Here is a 23,775-nt window from a genome sequence, read left to right as displayed (position 1 = left end):
GACAACAGGTAATTGGGTCTTATTTATTTTTTATTTTTCACTCAGCCACTCTGTGTCTTTTGATAGGAGAGTTTAGTCTATTTACATTCGGTGTTATTATTGATAAATAAAGACTTACTGCTGTCATTTTGTTAGTTGTTTTCCGGTTGTTGTATGGTCTTCTCTTCCTTCTTTTCTTCCTCCCCATCTTACTTTTAGTGAAGGTGATTATTTCTGGTGGTATGATTTAATTTTTTGCTGTTTATTTTTTGTGTATCTGCTGTATGTTTTTTGATTTGAGGTTACGATGAGGCTTGCAAATACTATATTATAATCCATTAATTTAAACTGATGACAACACATTGCAGAAACAAACAAATTTAAACTGATGACAACACATTGCAGAAACAAACAAATGAGCAAAAAGGAAACTAATAAAAACTTACAAAACTCTCCCACTTTTAATCTTTTTATTGTTTCTATTTATATCTTATTGTACTGTCTATATCTTTAAAGGTTGTTGTAGTTATTATTTTTGACTGGTTCATGTTTTAGTCTTTCTATCTAAATGTAGTTTACAAAGATTAATTACAGTGTCATAATATTCAGTGTTTTTCTGTGTTGTCAACTACTGCCAGAGAGTTTTGTACCTTGAGATGATTTCTTACTGCTCATTAATGCCGCTTCCTTCCTTCCTTCCTTCCTTCCTTATTTCCTTCCTTCCTCACTTCCTCCCTCCCTCCCTCCCTCTCTCCCTGCCCCTCCCTTCCCCTCCCTCCCTTCCTTCCTTCCTTCCTTCCTTCCTTCCTTCCTTCCTTCCTTCCTTCCTTCCTTCCTTCCTTCCTTCCTCCTTTTCACTTTCTTTCTCCCTTTAGCATTTCTTTTAGGACACGTCTGGTGTTGATAAAATTCTTCAGCTGTTTTTTTTTTTTTTTTTTTGGCTGGGAAAGTCTTTATTTCTTCTTCATGTTTGAAGGATATTTTCACTGGATATAGTATGCTAGAATAAAAGTGTTTTCTTTCAGCACTTTAAATGTGGCATGCCACGCTCTCCTGGCCTGTAAGATTTCACTGAAAAGTCTGCTGCCAGATGCAATAGAGCTCCATTGTATGGTATTTGTTTCTTTTCTCTTGATGCTTTTAGGATACTTTCTTTATCCTTGATCTTTGGGATTTTGATTATTAAATGCCTTGAGGTAGTTTTCTTTGGGTTACATCTGCTTGGTGTTCTATAACCTTTTTGTGCTTGAACACTGATCTTTTCCTAGGTTTGAGAAGTTTTCTATTATTATCCCTTTGAATAAACTTTCCATCCCTATCTCTTTCTCAACCTCTTCTTTAAGGCCAGTAACTCTTGGATTTGCCCTTTTGAGGCTATTTTCTAGATCTTGTAGCTATGCTTCATTCTTTTTTATTCTTTTCTCTTTTGTCTCCTCTGACTGTGTATTTTCAAATGGCCTGTCTTCAAGATCACAGATTGTTTCTTCTCAATCAATTCTGCAATTAAGAGACTCTGATGCATTCTTCAGTATGTCCGTTGCATTTTTCAACTCCCAAATTTCTGTTCAATTCTTTCTAATTATTTTAATCTCTTTGTTAAATTTATTGATAGAATTCTGAGTTCCCTCTCTGTGTTATCTTGAATTTTATTGAGTTTCCTCAAAACAGCTATTTTGAATTCTCTGTCTGAAAGGTTACATATCTCTGTTTCTCCAGGACTGGTCCTTGGTCCCCTATTTAGTTCATTTGGTGACATCATGGTCTTGATGCTTGTGGATGTTTGTTGCTATTTTGGCATTGAAGAAATAGGTATCTATTATAGTCTTCACAGTCTGGGCTTGTTTGTACCCATCCTTCTTGAGAAGCTTTTCCATGTATTTGAAGGGACTTGGGAGTTGTATGTAGCTAAGTTGTATGTGTATTAGGGGGCACTCCAAGCCAAGTAATACTGTGGTTCTTGCAGACGCATAGAGGTACTCATAGAAGCCTTGGTGGTCTTGGATACAACCTGGAAGAATTATCTGGATTACTAGGCAGAGGTTCTTGTTCTCTTCCCTTACTTTCTCCCAAACGAACAGTCTCTCTTTCTGAGAGAACTGAGCTAAGAGTGGGGTGACACAAGCATCTCTTTGGACACAAGTCCCAGGCATCACCACTGGGACTGCACTAGGTCAGATCTGAAGCCAGCACAGTGCTGCGTCTCACCCAAGGCCCACTGTAACCACTAATTGACTACCACCTGTGCTCACTCAAGGTCCTAGGGCTCTACATTCAGCAGGTGGCAAAGCCAACCAGGCTTGTGTCCTTCCCTTCAGGGTGGTAAGTTCCTTCAGTTTCTGGGCAGGTCCAGAGATGCCATTTGGGAGCCAGGGACTATAGTCAAAAACCTTAGAAATCTACCTGATGCTCTAGTCTATTGTGGTTAAGCTGGCACTCAAGTCATGTGACAAAAATCCTTCTTACCCTTCCTTCCCTTTCCACGGCAGAGGAACCTCTCCCCATGGTCACCACCACCATAGACCAATGGCAGTGGTGTACTGTACTGTCAGGCTACTGCTGATGTTCACATAGGGCCCAAGTGCTCTTCAGTCAGCTTGTAGTGAATGCTGCCAGGCCTGGGACTCACCCTTCAGGGTGGTGGGCTCTCCTCCAGACCAGGACAGGTCCAGAAATGCCATCCAAGAGCCAAGGCCTGGAATCAGGGACGTCAAGAGCCTGCTTGGTGCTCTACCCCACTGTGGCCAAGCTGGTACCTAAGGTACAAGACTAAGTCCTTTTTTACTTTTCCCTCTGCTTTATTCAAGCAGAAGGAGTCTCTTACCATAGTCACCGTAGCTGGGAATGTGCTGGGTCTCACCTGAAGCCAGCATATATCAGAGTCTCACATAAGGCCCTTGACATAGTACCTGGGTATTGCTGCTGGTTCTTCAACGCCCAAGGGCTTTTTAGTCAGCAGATGATGCATCATCCAGGACTGAGCCCTTCCCTTCAAGGCAATGGATTTCCTTCTGGCCTAGGGTATATGTAGAAATGTTGTCTGGGTGCTAGGGCCTAGAATGGGGGCCTCATGATTTCCTAGTGCCTTATGCTACTGTGGCTGAGCTGATATCCAAGATGCAAGATGAAGTTCCCTTCACTGTCCTGTCTCCTGTCCTCAAGCAGAAGGGAGTCACTTTTGTTGCTGTGAACTGTGCTGCCTGGGGTTGGGGGAGGGGTGGTGCAAGCACTCCATTAGCCACCCCAGCTGGTGTCTCAGTAGGTCATGTGCCCCCCATATTCACTAGCTCTGAGCTCAGCACAGCACTAGGATTTGACTAGGAATTGCAGTCCTTATGGCCTAAATTGCCTTTCAAGTTTATTTGACACCCCAGAGCACTTTAGTTCACAGTGGAGAGGCTTGCCAAAACTCAGGTTCTGACCCCTGGGAGTGGCGATTCCCCTCTGGGAAAGGCTGGTCTACATGCTCCCTTCATGGGCAGGCATCAGCTGAGTTTAGCCCAGTTTTGCTTTCTGCCGTGGCAGGGCAGCACTGAGTTCAATGCAGGCTCCCACAATCACTGTCCTCTCCCTTCACCTACTGCACAGATTATCCACACTACACAGCCGCTGATGGGGGATGTGGGAAGGGTGACACTGGGGAGTCAAGACTGTCTTTCCTACCCTCCATAGTGCCTCTTTCAGTGATAGGAAGTTAAAACCACATGGTGTGATTGCTCACCTGATTTTTGGTTCTAATGAAGGTGCCTTTTTTTGTATAGATTATTGTTAAATTGGTGTTCATGTGGGGTGGCGGGGGGAATGACTGGTGAAGGCTTCTATTCAACCATCTTGCTCTACCCTCTCTCTGAGATTAATATTTAAATTGGTGGACTTTGAGGAAAGCAGATTACTTTCTACAATGTGGGTGAGTCTCATCCAATCAGATGAAGACCTGAATAGAACACAAACACCAACCCTTGCCCAAGTAAGACAAAGAGGAGCTGGTGCCATTCCTTCTGAAACTATTCCGAACTATTGAAAAGGAGGTACTCCTCCCTAACTCATTTTATGAGGCCAGCATCATCCTGATACCAAAACCTGGCAGAGACATACAAAAGAAGAGCACTTCAGGCCTATATTCTTGATGAACATCTATGCAAAAATCCTCAGTAAAATACGGGCAAACCGAATCCAGCAGTACATCAAAAAGCTTATGAACCATGATCAAGTCAGCTTCATCTCTGGGATGCAAGGCTGGTTCAACATACACAAATCAATAAACATAATCCATCACATAAACAGAACCAGTGACAAAAACTACATGATTATCTCAATAGATGCAGAAAAAGCCTTTGATAAAATTTAACATCCCTTCATATTAAAAACTCTCAATAAACTAGGTATTCATGGAATGTATCTCAAAATAATGAGAGCTATTTGTGACAGACCCACAGCCAATATCATACTGAATGGGCAAAAGCTGGAAGTGTTCCCTTTGAAAACTGGTACAAGACAAGGATGCCCTCTGTCACCATATTCCCTTTGAAGCATTCCCTTTGAAAACCAGCACAAAACAAGGATTCCCTCTCTCATCCTATTCAACATAGTATTGGAAGTTCTGGCCAGGGCAGTCAGGCAAGAGAAATAAAGGGTATTCAAATAGGAAGAAAAGAAGTCAAATTCTCTCTATTTGCAGACGACATGATTGTATATGTAGAAAACCCCATCATCTCAGTCTAAAATCTCCTTAAGCTGATAAGCAACTTCAGTGAAGTCTCAGGACACAAAATCAATGTGCAAAAATCACAAGCATTCCTATACACCAATAATAGACAAGCAGAGAGCCAAATTGTGATTGAACTCACATTCATAATGCCTACAAAGAGAATAAAGTACCTAGGAACACAGCTAACAAGGGACATAAACGACCTCTTCAAGGAGAGCTATAAAATAATACAAATAAGAGAGAACACAAACAAATGGAAAAACATTCCATGATAAGGGATAGGAGAAATCAATATCGTGAAAATGACCATACTTCCCAAAGTAATTTATAGATTAAATGGTATTCCCATCAAGCTACCATTGACATTCTTCACAGAATTAGGAAAAACTACTTTAAAATTCATATGGAACCATAAAAGAGCCCGTATAGCCAAGTCAATCTTAAGCCAAAAGAACAAAGCTGGAGGCATCATGCTACCTGACTTCAAACTATACTACAAGATTATAGTAACTGAAACAGCATGGTACTGTTACCAAAACATACAGACCAATGGAAAAGAATAGAGACCTCAGAAATAAGACCACATGTCTACAATTATCTGATCTTGGACAAATCTGGCCAAAAAAAGCAATGGGAAAAGGATTCCTTATTTAATAAATGGTGTTGGAAAACTGGCTAACCATATGCAGAAAACTGAAAGTGGACCCCTTCCTTACACCTTATACAAAAATTAACTCAAGATGGATTAAAGACTTAAATGTAAAACTCCAAGCCACAAAAATCCTAGAAGAAAATCTAGGCCATACCATTCAGGACATAGGCATAGGCAAAGATTTTATTACAAAATCACCAAAAACAATTGCAACAAAAGCAAAAATTGACAAATGGGATATAATTAAACTAAAGAGATTTGCACATAAAAATAAACTATCATCAGAGTGAACAGGCAACCTACAGAATGGGAGAAAACTTTTGCAATCTACCCAACTAACAAAGTTCTAATATCCAGAATTTACAAGGAACTTAAACAAATTTACAAGAAAAAAACAACCCCATCAAAAAGTGGGCAAAGGACATGAACAGACATTTCTCAAAAGGAGACATTTATGCAGCCAACAAACGTATGCAAAAAAGCTCAACATTACTGATCATTAGAGAAATGCAAATCAAAAACACAATGAGATACCATCTTATACCAGTCAGAATGATGATTATTAAAAAGTCAAGAAATGACAGATGCTGGCAAGGCTGTGGAGAAATAGGTGGGAGTGTAAATTAGTTCAACCATTGTGGAAGACAGTGTGGTGATTCCTCAAAAATCTAGAACCAGAAATACCATTTGACTCAGCAATCCCATTACTGGATATATACCCAAAGGAATATAAATCACTCTATTATAAAGATACATGTACACCTATGTTTATTGCACACTATTCACAATAGCAAAGATGTGGAACCAACCCAAATGCCCATCAATGATAGACTGGATAAAGAAAATGTGGTACATGTATGCCATGGAATACTATGCAGCCATAAAAAGGAATGAGATCATGTCCTTTGCAGGGACATGGATGAAGCTGGAAGCCATTATCCTCAGCAAAGTAACACAGGAACAGAAAATCAAACACCACATGTTCTCACTCATAAGTGGGAACTGAACAATGAGAATGCATGGCCACAAGGAGGGGAACAACACACACTGAAGCCTGTTGGTGGGGAGCGAGGGGAGGGAGAGCATCAGGACAAATAGCCAGTGCATGAGGGGCTTAATGTCTAGGTGATAGGTTGATAGGTGCAGCAAACCACCATGGCACACATTTACTCATGCAACAAACCTGCACGTTCTGCACATGGTATTCTGGAACTTAAAGTGAAATTAAAAAAAAGAAATTATTTGCCATATGAAATCATTGCCAAGCTCACCTCTTTATAAATTATTTTTTCTCAAGGATCTTGGTTTAAGTTTTCACTACCTTTTTAGCTCTTGAATATTTTTAAATACCTATTTTAAAAATGGATTCCTAAACATTTCTAGTTGTTGTTAGTGGGAGAGTTAGTCTGAAACCAGCTATTCTGTAATTACCAGAAGCATAAATCTCAGATTACTAATCTTTGAAGTATGTACAAATTTCTGACACCAACTGCTTATAAGAGGCTTGTGTAGAACAATCAGGGCTCTGTATCAAACTAGGTAAAGCTTTATGACCCAGGGTTTGGTGTATAAGTTCATCTAACTTTATTTATTTTCTATAAACTGGATAAACATTTGTGGATTTTTTTTTTTTACCCACTGCTACAAAAAAAGTGTTTATGATTCCTGTGTCTATTTTTCTAGTTCTTTTTTTAACCTTACAAAGACTTCTGGGAAGATGAATGGAGAAATTCTAACTTTATAGTGCTATATGTAAATCAGAAGTCTGACCTCATTTTTATTTTAAATGGATCTCTCTGGCTACTGTGTGATATATTAATTCAAATAGCAAATGACTGGAATGAACCTAAGTGTACATGAATATGGGATGGTTAAATAAATTATGACAAATTCATTTAATAATACGTCATAGCAATTAAAAATAATTAGGTAGCTTTCTATGTAATGACATGGAACTATTCCAAGTATTACTGAGGGAAAAAAGCAAGGTGTAGAATAATGTGTGTGGTATTCGTGCTACCATTTGTTTGAAAAAAGATTTTGTATACATATTTTTATAAGTAGATAGACTGTCTCTGGAATAAAATGCAAATCTAGTAAAGGCTGCCAGTTTTTAGAAAAGCTGTTTCTAGGGAATGAAACAAGGTTACTGGGGACAGGTCCAAGATGAACATTAACTTTTTAATGCATATTCTTTTGTGTTTTTTGGGTGTTGTATTGTGGGCATGTTTTACCTATTCAAAATGTAAATAACATTTTTATTTAAATAAAACATATATTTTACTGCCCTCCAGTGATATAATTTTCATTTGGGGGTATGGTTAACCTACCTATTTTTTCATTTGTTTATTAAAATAAATATTGGATATAATTATAATTAGAGAATTTTATGTGCTTTTTGATATATTTCATTTTGTTTTATTGTTTTCAAAATTATAATTTAAAACTTTTGCATGAAGTTTAGTTCAAGTATAACAATTTATTTACTCTTTCCCCAGTATTGATCATTTACATATTTACTTATAATATATAATATGGTAATGAGCATCTTTTTGAAAGTATATACATTTGGCTCCTATAAATTGCTCTAATGCTTAATGGTTATTTCATAAGGTTGGATGTAAATAAAGCAAGCACTATGAGGAGTTGATAAAAGGTCAGAAATGATTATAGATGATCCCTTGAGATACTCATAATAAGCATGGCAATTTTCATTCATTCTAACATTTGTCAATATGGGTAAACCAAACAGAGTTGTTGCTCTTTAAATATAGGTACAGTAAAAATTGAACTCACAGGAAATAGTGCACTTAAAGAATCATTAATTATTACCTAATTGCTTGCACCACTGTGGCAGGGACAGAAAAGTACTCTGCGATGATGAAGTTGTCAATTACAGTTGATAATTAAGGGGCCAGGTGCATATTTAACTTAACAAGATAAATATCTGCCCAGATGTTGTTTGTCTGCTGCTTCATTACCAGGTAGGTTAGAAGACTTTCATAAACTAGAAAGACTATTAAATACACAACCTTGCTACATCAAGAAACCTTTAAGAAATCTGTTACTATAGCCAATATTCATTTAAGAAGGCTGTTTATCAGACTTGAGAGTTGAAGTAAGCATATCTATGTAATACCATCTTTGCAGATTCTCAGTGAAATGGATTTTTCAAATATAAAACAGATAGAAAATACAATAGTATTGGGAACCAGAGAGGTTGCCTCCTCATGTTAGGAAGATAAGAGAATTTTATGCAAGATTTAAAATGCCAGATTAAATGAAGACAACAAAGAATCAATCTACATCTGGACCATTCCAAGGAACCCAGGATCCTTGGATGTAAGATATTAATATTCTGGCAAAATTATAGTGAGGTATCCTAAACTGAAGGGCAGAGGCTAGGAGAAAAGAATTGGCTGCAACAAAAAGGAAGCCAGATCATGTCACTGCTTGTATTAGTTTGCTAAGGCTGCCATAACAAAATGTCACAGACTAGGTGGCTTAAAAACGATGGACATTTATTTTCACACCATTCTAGAGGCTGTAAGCCCAAGATCAAGGTGCCAGCAGGGTTGGTTTCTCCTGTGGCCTCTCTCTTTGGTTTGCATGTGATTGACTCTTCTAACAACCCTGTGTGGCCTTATTTCTGTGTGTGCAAATCTCATGTCTCTTCCTCTTCTTGTAAGGACACCAGCCATATTGGATTAGAGTCCTACCCTTATGACCTCACTTACCCTTTACTAAGCCCCTATCTCCAAATGCAGTCATATTTAGTTCTTAACACATGAATTCGGGAAGAGGTGACACAGTTTACTCTGCACCTTAAAACTCTCCAAAGTCCTTAAAATGGCCTGTAAGTTTCAGTGCATTCAATGCTGCCTCTCTAACATTTTCTCCAGAACATTTCACCTTTGTATATTTCACTGCATTCACACTGACTTTCTTCCTGTGTTTCTGACAGAGAGGTTGACATAGGGAGAGTCAACCATTTGCAAACCAAAGAGAGATACCACAGGATAAATCGACCCTGCTGGCCCCTTGATCTTTGGCTTCCAGCCTCCAGAATTGTGAAAAAATAAATGTCTGTGGTTTAAGCCACCCAGTCTGTAATAGTGTGTTTTGGCAGCCCTAGCAAACTAATATAAGCTGTGACACTCCCCCCACATCAGGGCCTTTGCAATGGCTATTCTCTGTCCTTGGGACATTTTCCCTTTAGTTAGTCACAGAGCTAGCTCCCTCACTGCTGTAAGGTCCCTGTGCAATGAGATATTTGCCAGTGAATTTTTTTCTGACTATCGCATGCAAAAATAGAATTTGCTGTCACTTTCTTTGCCTTCTCATGCAGCTTTCTTATCTTTTTTCAGAGCACTTAATTATATACATATAAAGCATATAAAGCATATATATATATATATATATATATATATATGCTGGCTGCTTTCATGGGCTTGCGTTAAGTGTCTGGGTTTTGCAGGCTCACGGTGCAAGCAGCAAGTGGATCTACCGTTCTGGGGTCTGGAGGACGGTGACCCTCTTCATGTGTGTGTGTGTGTGTGTGTGTATGTGTATATGTATATATAGACATATATACATATATACATATGTTTGCTTATCAACTATGTGTTCCTAGCAGATTAGAGAGTACCTTGTATGAAGTCAGGGGCTTGGGCTTTATCTGTTTCTGTTACTGTTACAGCAGCTAGAAATAGAACACATACCTTACAAAAGAAGGACAATTTGATTGACCTCAGATGTTAGCAGCAACAATAGAGGACAGTAGACAATGGAATAGTTCCAATTTGTTGATAGAAAATAATTGCCAACCTAGAAAATTGTGTTGCAAGACATTTTCAGGTATACCAAGATAGAGTTCATTTGCCTTCAAGAGGTATTCACTAAAGAAATTTTGGTTCAGGCAGAAGGAAAATGATCTGAATTGTCTTTGGTCTAAGATATAAGAAGAAAGATTAAAAAATTAATAAAAATAAGTGTCTAAATCTAAACATATTATTTAAATGAATAATAATGTCTAATTTATGGAGTTAAAAAAGACAGAATCAAAATATATATAAGGATATAAACTTCTAAGCCAGTAGAATAGCAAAAATGGATTAAGAAAATAATGAACAAAGGCTTACCGACTATAAAAAGTAAAAAAGAGAGAAAACAAGCATTAAAAAGTATTACAAATATAGATTTGATAATTAAGATTGTTAAAACCAGTCAAAGTATACCAAAAGTCATAATAAGAGTAGACTCAATTCACCAGTTTTAAGATGAACTTTGTCAGGTTGGGTAAAAATTTTAAAAAATCTGTTTATTTTATTCATAAGTAAAAGAAGAACATTGAAAAGGTGATGGTGGAAGAATAGAAAAATATATACCCTGCAACACTAACCAAAAGAAAACTACAGTAGCACCATTACATTCAGACAAATACAAAGTATAATTTAAGTGAAATAAAATAATTCAGGACAAGGAGGGTGTGTCAGTCCATTTTCATGCTGCTGATAAAGACATACCCAAGACTGGGAAGAAAAAGGTTTAACTGGACTTACAGTTCCACATGGCTCGGGAAGCCTCAGAATCATGGCAGAAGGTGAAAGGCACTTCTTACATGGTGGTGGCAAGAGAAAAATGAGGAAGAAGTAAAAGCAGAAACCCCTGATAAGGCCGTCAGATCTTGTGAGACTTTCTATCATGATAATAGCACAGGAAAGACTTGGCTGCCATGATTCAATTACTTCCCCCTGGGTCCCTCCCACAACCTGTGGAAATTCTAGGAGATATAATTCAGGTTAAGTTTTGAGTGGGGACACAGCCAAACCGTATCAGAGGGTCACTACATAATATAAAAATTTTAATTCACCAGGAAGACATAATCATTATAAACTCTCTATGTCTATAAAATACTGTAGAGAAATAAAAATATATAAATGTCAATACATATGCCAGATTGATAAGACTGTAAGGATAAGTTGACAAAGTCATCATCATAATAGGAGATTTCAACACAGCACATTCAATTACAAATAAGCCAACAAAAATTACTAAAGCTGGAGAATATTTGAACAATACAGTCTAACAATTTTGAACTAGAGAAGCTTTTAAAAATTCTGCACCTGACAAGTAGAGTATACTTTCTTCTCAAAGAATAAAACCTGTATACAAATCTACAATAATTTCAACAACATTTTGTTCTCTGACCTCAGATGGACTAGAAATAAAAATTAAATCCCACACATTTGAAATTAAAAAGCACACTTAAAAAAAATTAATATGTCAAAGAAGAAAACTTAATAGAAATAAAGAATACTTAGAACTATGTACAATGAAATTATTATACATTAAAATTTGTATAATACATTAAACTTTGTGGGATGTAGCACATGGTACTTAAAAAGAGATTTACTTATTTATGTTTTTTTCAACTTTTAAGTTCCGGGGTGCATGTGCAGGATGTACAGGTTTGTTACACAGATAAACATTGTGCCATGGTGGTTTGCTGCACAGATCATCCCATCACCTAGGTATTAAGCTCAACATCCATTAACTGTTCTTCCTGACGCTCTCCCTCCTCCTGCACCCACCCTCCGACAGCCTCCAGTGTGTGTTGTTCCCTCCATGTGTCCATGTGTTCTCATCATTCATCTCCTATTTGTAAGTGAGAATATGCAGTATTTGGTTTTCTGTTCCTGCATTAGTTTGCTGAGGATAATGGCTTTCCAGCTCCATTCATGTTCCTGCAAAGGACATGATCTCATTCCTTTTTATGACTGCATAGTAATCCATGGTGTATATGTACCACATTTTCTTTATCTAGTCTGTCATTAATGGGCATTTAGGTTGATACCATGTCTTTACTTTTGTGCATAGTACTGCAGTGAACATATGTGTGCATGTATCTTTATAAGAGAGTGATTTATATTCCTTTGGGTACATACACAGTAATGGGATTGCTGGATCAAATGCTATTTCTGCCTCTTAAGTTTTTGAGGAATCACCACACTGTCTTCCACAATGGTTGAACTAATTTATACTCCCACCAACAGTGTAAAAGTGTTCCTTTTTCTCTACAACCTCACCAGCATCTGTTGTTTTTTGACTTTTTAATAATTGCCATTCTGACTGGTGGGAGATGGTATCTCATTGTGGTTTTGATTTGCATTTCTCTGATAATCAGTGAAGCTGAACTTTTTTTCACATTTGTTGGCCACATGTATGTCTTCTTTTAAGAGGTGTCAATTCATGTCCATTGCCTGCTGTTTTATGGGGTTGTTTGTTTTTTTCTCATACATTTGTTTAAGTTCCTTGTAGATGCTGGATATTACATCTTTGTCAAATGGATAGATTGCAAAAATTTTCTCCCATTCTGTAGGTTGCCTGTTCATTCTGATGATAGTTTATTTGCTCTGTAGAATCTCTTTAGTTTAATTAGATCCCATTTGTCAAGTTTTGCTTTTGTTGCAATTGCTTTTGGTGTCTTTGTCATGAGATCTTTGCATGTGCCTATGTCCTGAATGGTATTGCCTCGATTTTCTTCTAGGTTTTTATAGATTTGGGTTTTACATTTAAGTCTTTAATCCATCTCAAGTAGATTTTTATATATGGTGCAAGGAAGGGGTCAAGGTTCAATTTTTTTGCATATGGCTAGCCAGTTCTCCCAGCACCATTTATTAAATAGGGAATCCTTTTCCCATTGCTTGTTTTTGTCAGGTTTGTCAAAGATCAGGTGGTTGTACGTGTGCAGTCTTATTTCTGGGTTCTGTATTCTGTTCCACTGGTCTATGCATGTGTTCTTGTACCAGTAGCATGCTGGTTTGATTACTGTAGCATTTTAATATAGTTTGAAGTCAGGTAGTGTGATGACTCCAGCTTTGTTCTTTTTGCTTACGCTCGTCTTGAGTATTCAAGCTCTTTTTTGTTTCATTTGAATTTTAAAATAGTTTTTGCTAGTTCTCTGAAGAATGTCAATGGTAATTTAATGTGAATATCACTGAATCTATAAATTGCTTTGGGCAGTATGGCCGTTTTCATGATATTGATTCTTCCTATCCATGAGCATGGAATGTCTTTTCATTTGTTTTTATCACCTCTGATTTCTTCGAGCAGTGGTTTTTAGTTCTCCTTAAAGAGCTCTTCACTTCCTTTGTTAGCTGTACTCCTAGGTATTTTAAATCCTTTTTGTGGCAATTGCAAATGGGAGTTCATTCATGATTTGGCTCTCTGCTTGCCTGTTGTTGGTGTATAGGAATGCTAGCAATTTTTGCACATTGATTTTGTATTCTGAGACTTTGCTGAAGTTGCTTATCAGGTTAAGAAGTTTTTGGGCCAGGCGCGGTGGCTTATGCCTGTAATCCCAGCACTTTGAGAGGCTGAGGTGGGCGGATCATCTGAGGTTGGGAGTTTGAGACCAGCCTGACCAACATGGAGAAACCCCATCTCTACTAAAAATACAAAATTAGTCGGACATGGTGGCGCATGCCTGTAATCCCAGCTACTTGGGAGACTGAGGCAGGAGAATCGCTTGAACCCGGGAGGTGGAGGTTGTGGTGAGCTGAGATGGTGCCATTGCACTCCAGCCTGGGCAACAAGAGTGAAACCCCGTCTCAAAAAAGAAAACAAAAAAGCTTTTGGGCTTAGACAGTGGGTTTTCTAGATATAGGATGATGTCATCTGCAAAGACAGTTTGACTTCCTCTCTTCCTCTTTGAATATCCTTTAATTTTTAAAGAGAGATATATAACCTTCAATGCTTATTATTTCAGAAGCTTTAAAAAGTTAGTAGCATAAAATATCAAAATCAAAAAAAGTAACAGAAATAAAAGAAAATTTCAAAACAATACTCAGTCAAATAACCAGAATATTAACTATTAACATAAGCAAGTTTATCTCTTAACAATTACTTTCAGATTGCTTTTAGAAAATGAGCAAGAAACCCACTTATATGCTATATACAAAGGAAACATTTAAACCCACGTAAACTTAAAGAAATGGATCAAAATACATCAGGCAACCCCAATCCAAAATAAAAACAATACACTGATAAAAACCCAATCACAATTAAAGTATATAATCATGATCATAAATATTTGTGTACAGAATAACATAGTATTGTATATAATAAACATAATGTTAAAAATATGAAGACAAATTGGCAGATACGCAATTGTCTCTGGACAGTTTAACAAGCCTTTTTTTTGTTGTTGTTGGGAGTCTTGCTCTGACACCCAGGCTGGAGTGCAGTGGCATGATCTTGGCTCACTGCAACCTCTCCCTCCCAGATTCAAGCAATTCTCCTGCCTCAGCCTCCCGAGTAGCTGGGATTACAGGTGCCCTCCACTGCACCCAGCTAATTTTTGTATTTTAGTGGAGACAGGGTTTCACCATGTTGGCCAGGCTGATCTCAAACTCCTGACCTCAGGTGATCCACCCACCTCGGCCTCCCAAAGTGTTGGAATTTATAGGCATAAGCCACTGTTTCCAGCCTTAACAAGCCCCTTTAAGCCTCTGATAGACCTATAAGCCCAGAATAAGAATATAGGATATCTATTCATTCAAGATTAATGTGATTGACTTAATAGGTACATAAAATTTTCATACACAACCAGAAACTCATTTTCTACCAAAATCTTATTTGGCATATAAGAAAGGGGATTCAAAAATTTCCTGATTAAATTAGATTTTTTTATGTACAAAGAAAAAAGAATGACTGTCAATGAATTAAGTGTTTTATTAATACTAGGGAAAGACCTATAACAATCTCAACCACTTTATTCAGGATTCTTTGGTTGCAAAAGACAGAAATGCAGAGTGAATTAGCTCAAGTCAAGAAGAAGGATTTATGGACACTTTCCCAGATTGTGGAAAGACAAGGTGGAGCTGGCCGTAGGGATAAGAGGGTTCAGAGACCTCTTATCTAAAGCTATGACTTCCCCTCATTATTTTTCATTTCCACTCTCCTCTCATTCCTTCCACATAGAGTTTCTCTATGGTGGGAGACTTGTCTGTTTTGGGAGCTCCTAGCTAAATTGAGATTTCAGTACCAAGTAGCCAGCAAACTTGCTCTCACAGGAAGTGAAAGGGAGCTGGATGTGGGTGTTTAGAGTGTGCCTTTCCCAGGATGCTTCTTTTACCTGGTGCATGGCCTTATACCTAGTTGTCCCACCTGTGAGCAGAGGGTTCCTCACATGGGAAACTTGTTTATACTGGCAAATGCCCTTGTGGTTCTTGTGTGACCCTTGTCCAGTGTGTGCTTGCTTGAACATTGCTCTAGGCTAGGAGCCTACCTTGTGTCCCATTCCCCGCCTCCCACCCCTGCCGCATCACAGAAAATCCAGACCTGGGGCGCCCCTGGTTCTTCAATTCAATACACCATCATAATAGGAAACAAATTCAACGATTTCTACTTACAGATCCCGGGCAGAGAGGCTGCAATGAATTGGGAGGGCAGCCCACCATCCCTGGGTCATGGAAAGCAGGAATAAAGAGTCAGTTGGGCAGGGAAAGAGAGAGAGAGAGAGAGAGCGAGCATGCACATGCAGTTGGTAACTTGCGGGATATATAAGGGGATAGATTATGGCATACTTTAAGTTCATGAGCAAATGCCTGAATGGTCAGTCCAAAAGAAACAGTGGGAAAAATGGAATGCCCAGTCTGCTGGACAGGAGAGGTGCCTCTAAGTTCTTATCTCTGGTCACTAGCTTGAAGCATTTGGGTGTGGTATAGAACTAAAATACTGTGTCAAGTGTGACTGAGTCCTGCTTCTGGTATGAGAAACTTAAATCTGTATTCCAAATGGATGCTGAGGTAACATAAAATTATAAGGTTCACTATAGCAGCCTGTGACCCGTCCAGATGCATGCACTATCTCTCTCAATGGTTGTAGTGGAGACAGTCACTATGTGTTCATTACTGTGTAGCCGCTTCCTGACACAAGGAATATGGCGTTTTCCAGCCTCTTTTGCAGTTAGTTTGGGGTCCTGTTGTCAATGAGCTCCGTGGACGAGAAATGAGTCACTTCTGGTTGGAGGGACTTCAGAGCAAGCGTGAGTTGTCTATGTTCTCTCCTCCCTTACATGGTGACCCTGCAAGTCCTGTGTCGAGAAGCAAAGCTACAGACACAGGTAGAGTCATGACTTGTGAAGGGGTTGGTCTGGAGTGCTGATGGACTTGCTGAGGACTTCATGTAGTGAGGAATGAATTTGGGACATTGTTTAGCATAACCGATACTTGTCTAAATAAACTGATACTACAGTGACAAAGATATGTTCCCCAACAGCTTGAGGAAATCTTGAAGATGGAATCTGTTGGAACCATGTTGGCTTATCTGTCCATCTCTGGACTAATCAATGGGGACAGCAGGATAAAGTAGTATGGATGGCTCAATCTGGATTATGTGTGCACTCCTATGGCTAGAGGATAGGTCTGTTATGGGAAGAGGGGAGGGGATTGCACAGACATGGCTACTGCTGGAAGTCGTGAAGTTGTCCCAATTTGTCACTACTTTATTAAACCAACCAGGACAATGCTAATAATCATAAAAACAGAAGTTATTGAAAATAAATAAAACCCATAAATAAGCTCAAACATTCTTTTGCTGAAAGAGAAAATAAAATAGATAAGCCTCCGGCTTCGTCAAGAAAAGACAAACACAAACACAGATTTAGAAATGAGAAATTAGGAAAAGGATATTGGCCATATCAAATTTGAGTGGCAGATTTATGCTAATTGTGTTGAAAAACTTTGTAAAATATATGTGCCTTTTTCAGAATGTGGCGACATAATTTTGAAAGTCATTTATAATAATAAACGGAAGAAAATTACTGAGAATCTTTTGAAAGAGAGAGGGGATGACTTTTTCTACTTGTTAAAACATAAAATTATAAGTAAATTATACTCATATAGGAATTACTAGGTTTGTTCTTACTGTAGAATATGTTAGATCTAATGTATGATTTTTAAAAAATATTTATCTTCTGTTTTAAGCATATCATTTGAATTTGGATTCCAATTTTCCACCATACATATAATTTATAATTCACTAAACATATTTTTAATTTTAACTGATTTCAGGACTCACTGCTAATCTATTTTTTGATGTTTACAATCATTTTCAAAAGTTATGTTTTGATTTAATCTCAGTTTTCCACAACAGTTATCACCAGTTGATATATTATGTATTTATTTGTTTTTTCGTTTAATGCTTTGTTTTCAAGATTCATCTACATTGTTATGCAGAGTAATAGTTTATTCATTTTCATTATTGTATACTATTCCATTAAGTAAAGATATTACAATTTATGCATTCTACATAAATGGATGTTTGAGTTATTTCCACTTTTTTGGTGGTTATTACAAATAATGCTTCTATGAACATCACTCTATATGTATATGGGCACACATAAGCATGCATTTCTATAGGATGTACACCTGGAAGTAGAATTGGCAGGTAATAGTTTACAGGTATGTTGAACTGTACTGAAGAATTCAGCTTGGCTTCCAGTGTGGTTGTAATTCATTTTAAAGCAATCTAGCAGGTGTGTAGTGATATCTCCTTGTGGTTTTAATTTGCCCTGCTCTGATTCCTAATGAGGTTGAGCTCCTTTTCGTTTGTTTATTGGCCATTCGAATTTTCTCCTTTGTGAGGTGCCTATTCAGGTGTTTAGTTTTGGTCATTTGACTTTCTTACTGACTTAGGAGTCCTTTGCTTTTTCTGGATATAATGTATAATACAAAAAAAGCTACTCTGGATATAATGTGTAATGCAAAAATCTACGACTCCATAGCTCAATGATCTCTTTTGATGAATGTGGGGTTTTTTTTTTCTTATTTTTATGCTAAGTGTTTAAATCTTTTTTTAAGGGTTAGTGATATTTATGTCTCTTTAAGAAGTCTTTTTTCTAGGACCCACGAGCCAATCAGAAGGTGCTCCAAATATCCAAAACTAAAACAACTTGAGCAACAAAATAAATAATGATAGTATTGGTAGAATAATATATATATACATATGAACCAATACAAATAAATAATTGAATAAATAAATAAAAGGGAGGAAAGGACAGCTCTTCCTTATAGAAGAATATTAATTTTAAAATGAAGAAGAAATTAGGAAATAAAAAATCACTATTAGGCAAACACTGCAATAATATTTGTTGTAAGCAGGGTCCCCTAATGGATGCTAAAATCAGTAGAGGAAAAACAGGATATTTTCAAAGTATTTTCCCCAAGTATTTATTAATTGTGAAGGGAAAAATAGTTAACTTTATAGTGGAGGAAGCTGGTAGACACCATCTTAACGAGATGGCCAGAGTTAAGATCACAGGTTTTAAGACATACCATTCACCTCCTGGTACAATGAACTGAAAACAGACTGACATCACTTCTATGTACCTTGTCCAAAATGCATTGCCTCAATATAATCTTGAGAAATCAACCAGGCAAACCTAAATTGAAAGACTGTGTATGAAACAGCTGACTAGTATCTCCAAAAATGCCAAAGTCATGAAAGACAAGGAAAGACTGAGAAGTGCTCATAAATTGGACGACACTAAGGGGACTTAACTAACTGCCATGTTGGAACCTAGACTGGATCTCAGAATAGAGAAAACACGTGTGGAAAAACTGGTGAAATTTGAATAAGGTCTACAGTGTGGTTCACGGTATTGTACCGATATTAATTTCCATTTTGGTAATTGCACTGTGGCTGTGGATAATGTGAAGATGAAGGAGACCTGGGGAGTGGGTTTAAGAAACTCTCTGCATTATTTTTCTTTCAGCTGTTCTGTAACTGTAAAATTGTTTAAAAACAAAACATTAAAATTTCTGTGTTCTTTATTTCTGAGGTAGGTTTGGTTGGATGAAAAAACTTTGGCTTTTATTTATTTTCTTAAGTATCATAAATTGTTACTCTGTTGTCTTCTCTTATATCACATTACTGTCAAAAATAAAATGACAATATGATTTTCTTTTTCCTGTCAGTGACTTGGTCTTTTTGTCTGGATATGCAAAATATACTTTAAAAAATTGTTCAAAGTTTGATAAAATTACTAGACTATGTCTTGATATTGGCCATTCCAGATACATTTTCCCAGCACTTAGTATATCCTTTAAACATGGAATTTCGAATTTTGAAATTTATTTTTTCAGCGAAGTTTTCTCCAACTTTGTATTAAAAAAATCCTGGCGTTCAGAAAAATTGAAAGAATGTTAAAGTAGACATCTATATATGCTTCACTTATATTTGCTAATTGTTAACATTATACGACATTTGTTCTATGTCTATACGTGTATGTGTATTATTTACTCATTTACATTTGGCAAGAATTTTGAGAGTAAGTTGCTGATGTGAGGATACCTCATCCTTAAATATTTTACCATAGGTCTTCTAAAATGAGGACATTCTCCTATTATTAGCACAACATAATTTTTACACTAGCATTGATAAAATACTGTTATTTAATAGTTACATTTAAGTTTTCTGAATTCTTTCAACAATGTTCTTAATAGCTTTTTCTTCAATCTAGGTTCCAATAAAAGATCACACGTTGCATTTGGTTGTCACATTTCTTACATCTTATTTTTACTTTATTTTAAAAAATTATATAGTTTTAGGGGCACAGGGGTTTTTTGGGTATGTGGATAAATTGTATAGTGCTGAAGCCTGGGCTTTTAGAGTACCCATCACCTAACTTGTGTACATTGTACTCAATCTTAAATCTTTAATTTAGAACAGTTCCTACAGCAATTATACAAGGTTGAACCATTGAAAAGACTCACAAAACCTCGTAGAGCATACTCTTATAGGGCTTTAGGAAAGTAGAGGATACAGTACCGCAGGAGAAAGAAGACGCAAACATCAAAGAGGTTCAAGGCTCCCAGGCACAACTCATAGGGTTCTTGGTCACACTGTGTGTGCTTCTTCAGATCATAAATTACCAAGACCCACGCAAGGAACTTGGTCTCATTTGCCACAGTTTATCCCATGGAAGTCTTTTACAACCCTCAGATCACACAGCCAAAACCAGTCTCAGGAGTCATCCGATGTCAGTTTGCCATTATTACAGATGTTCATTGTGATCACTCATCTGCCATATTTCCTCATTGTAAAGTACTTTTTCCCCATTTGTAATAAATTACAACTGAGCAATAATGCCTAGAGTCTACGTGAATATCTTGTTTCCCAACACATTTTCACCCACGAGATTTCACATTCATTGATGCTCCTCATGTGAATCAGTTATAAGGTGGATACAAAATGGTGTTTTTAGAGTTTTTTATTCTTTCTACATTTAATAGTTTGAATTCTTTTGTAAAGAAGAGCCTTTTCTTTTATTTTCCTTCTTTCTCCCCACTCCTCCCACATTTTGAGGGTCCTATGGATTTATGGGAGTTATTAATATTTTAAAAATTAAATAAAATTAAACATTTTAAGTTATTAATATTACCCTTTATGATGTTCAAATTCTCCCCATTTCTACCTATGGAAGCCCCTTTAAGCTAACTCCTGAGTCCTGCTGACATATCCCCATTCACTTTTTTGTGTTTTTCTTACTTTGTAGTACAACAAGCCATTCTGTTCTGCTTGAACCAGGCCTGAGAGATTGTTTCTTCAAGGATCCCTGAGATTAGAATCCAAGATCTGGGTAAGCAGGTGTGCTCATTGTCCCTGGGGTGTCATTACGTCTAGACCCTTTCAGTGGACAAACCTAGGAAATATATATTTTAAAATTAAGTACTGTAGTGAATGCTGTGGTGCTCCATACTTTCTTCATGTCTCCTTTTTAAGTTATTCACTGTGAACATGTATGTCTCTACCACTAAATTATAATAAGGTACACAAAAGCATGAGTTACATCTTGTTTATACTTATAATTCTTAATATCCTGGATACTTGCTGGGCACATAGAAAGATATCTGTTAAGTTGAAAAGACTCTTTTCTCCTGTTCGATCTTCATCAGTGGGAGTTAGCTAATGTCTATATGGTGACGTTTGTTGCGAAGTGAATTTGCTGGTGATGTGAAATGGAAACAGTTAGGACACTTTAGTTTTACTATTTTTGCTGAAGTGGTCCATGTACAAAAAAATTTGAGAGCTATCACTTATTTAATCATTTGCATTTATGAAAAAAGAAATGTGAATAAGGTCCATATAAAGAGGTCTAAATGAGTAAGACTAACAGTTCTTAATCGTCACTGGTTATTATTCTGGGGCCATAAAATATATCCAATATTTTGTTTATACCACTATCCTCTAACTGAATTGGCACCATCAAATTTAGGTAAAGATTGAGCAAATTTTCAGTATATTTGATTCCTTAAGTAATCAGTCTAGAAAGCCAGATATTAATAGCCTCCATTTATAAGCGTTTACCAATTAATTAATGCAATTGAGTTAGCAGATTTCACAGATTGATAGATAGATCATGTATTCATCACAAGACATTTGCAAGGCGAATAGTAGTATCCCTGCTTTTACAATGGAGCATGTATAAGCAAGATAGTTAAGTAAACTGCAGATGACCACATAAGTTATAGAAAGAGGATTTGAAGTCAGGTCTGTCTGAACCTAAGCCCTACTCTTTTCACTATGGAACATGGTGTATTTGGGAAACTTAAGTGTACAGAATATATAAAATGTCTGAAGGTCTCAGTGACTCACAGGGACCTGTCTGTACTGGACGAATTAACGAGCTGTTTCCTGAAGCTCCATCCCTCTGTACGTGGCACAGGCGTCCCCCTATTACCCACTGCTGTGAGTTTTAGGAAAGAGGACATTCCCTACTCAAGGTCTCCCTGCAGTTTGACCTTCCAGAAGACCCATGCTTTGCCCCTCTTGCGGGAGGCCTGATATTTCCCTTCTCACTTTCTGACACTGGCAGACTCTTTTTGTGGAAGGCACCTATGCTGGGGTGCTGGGTTCCAGCACACATGGGATTCCACCTCAAGTAATGGTATTGATTGGGTGAGTGCTTGGTTCCTAACTGTTCCTGTAACATGAGCTCTGGGAGAAGGAAGTTGGATTTGGATAATCCCGTCCTCGTTTTTGAGATCAGCATTTCACCTCAATATAGTAGTAGTTCCCCTTATCTGTGGGGGGTAAATTCCAAGACTCCCAGTGGATGCCTGAATCTGCGGATTGTACTGAACCCTATATATACTATGTTTCTTTCCTTGCACACATATCTATAACATTTAATTTATAAATTAAGCAAAGTAAGAGATTAACAAAATAATAATAAAATAGAACAATTTTAACAATATACTGTAATAAAACTTATGTGACTGTGGTCTCTCTCTCTCTCTCAAAATATCTTACTGTACTATACCATAGGAAACTGAAACAGAGGAAAGCCAAACTGTGGATAAGGGGGGACCACTGTACTTCCATGTATTTAAAAAAGAAATCAACTTTATTGAAGATTAATTTACATACTTCCTTATATTTTGGCAGGCCTCCTTTCCCTCCTTTTTTCCTTATTATCATTATATTATATATTTATTGTAAAAATGCAAATAACTCAGAAATATAAGACAGAAAGTAGAAAGTTTTAAAATTCTTTTAAAATCGCCATTTGTTAGGTACTTACTGTGTCTCATGTACTTGACATGTATATCCTCATTGATTTATGGCAACAACTCTGTGAATGGAAATTATCATTCCTATTTTGTAGGATTTTTTAGGATTCTTCTAATCATTGCATTGGGTTACGTTGAATACTTGCTTAGCTGAACCGCGAGCTTTCTCACTTTGACTCTGTCCGTTGGGGTCTTTTCTCCACATGATCTTTATTAGAACCTTTTTCCTCTCTTTGACTTCAGTTGTATCTCTTTTTGAAATGACATATATAATATGGTGGAGTACTCACTAGCTAATAAGCTTTATAAGAGCAAGAAGTAATATTGAGGCTGGGTGCAGTGGCTCATGCCTGTAATCCCAGCACTTTGGAAGGCTGAGGTAGGCGGATCACTTGAGGTCAGGAGTTCAAGACCAGCCTGGCCAACATGGTGAAACCCCGTCTCTACTAAAAATACAAAAATTAGCAGGACGCTGTGGTGGGTGGTGGCAGGTGCCTGTAATCCTATCTACTTGGGAGGCTAAGGCAGGAGAATCTCTTGAACCCGGGAGGTGAAGGTTGCAGTGAGCTGAGAGACGAGATCACGCCACTATACTCCAGCCTGGATGACAGAGTGAGACTTTGTCTAAAGAAAAAAACAAAAACAAAAAACTAATATTTACTTACATGACTGCTGTGCCTACATAAGATTTTAATTAGCATAAAATGTGACATGGAGTTGTTAAGTGGTAAATTTTTATTGAATGAATGAATGAATGATTTTAGCTGACAGTCTCTCTTTATGCATTCTCATTTGGTCTTATTAAAAAATACATAGTTCATTTGAAATGGACAATGTACACTGTTCCCCTGCTGAATTCG

General features: G+C 37.3%; 1 long non-coding RNA gene across 1 annotated transcript in view; it reads left to right on the top strand.

Moving 5' to 3' along the window:
• LOC141409872 (uncharacterized) overlaps window positions 1-23,249 on the top strand; it is a 31,111-nt gene extending 7,862 nt beyond the window's left edge. The window contains exon 3 of the long non-coding RNA XR_012432551.1: window positions 20,899-23,249. This is a non-coding gene — a long non-coding RNA (uncharacterized lncRNA). The remainder of the gene's footprint in view (window positions 1-20,898) is intronic.
• The last annotated feature ends 526 nt before the right edge of the window (window positions 23,250-23,775 follow it).

The sequence above is a fragment of the Macaca fascicularis genome, chromosome 3, assembly GCF_037993035.2.
Source record: "Macaca fascicularis isolate 582-1 chromosome 3, T2T-MFA8v1.1".
NCBI lineage: Eukaryota > Metazoa > Chordata > Mammalia > Primates > Cercopithecidae > Macaca > Macaca fascicularis.
This window is presented reverse-complemented; position numbering and strand designations above follow the sequence as displayed.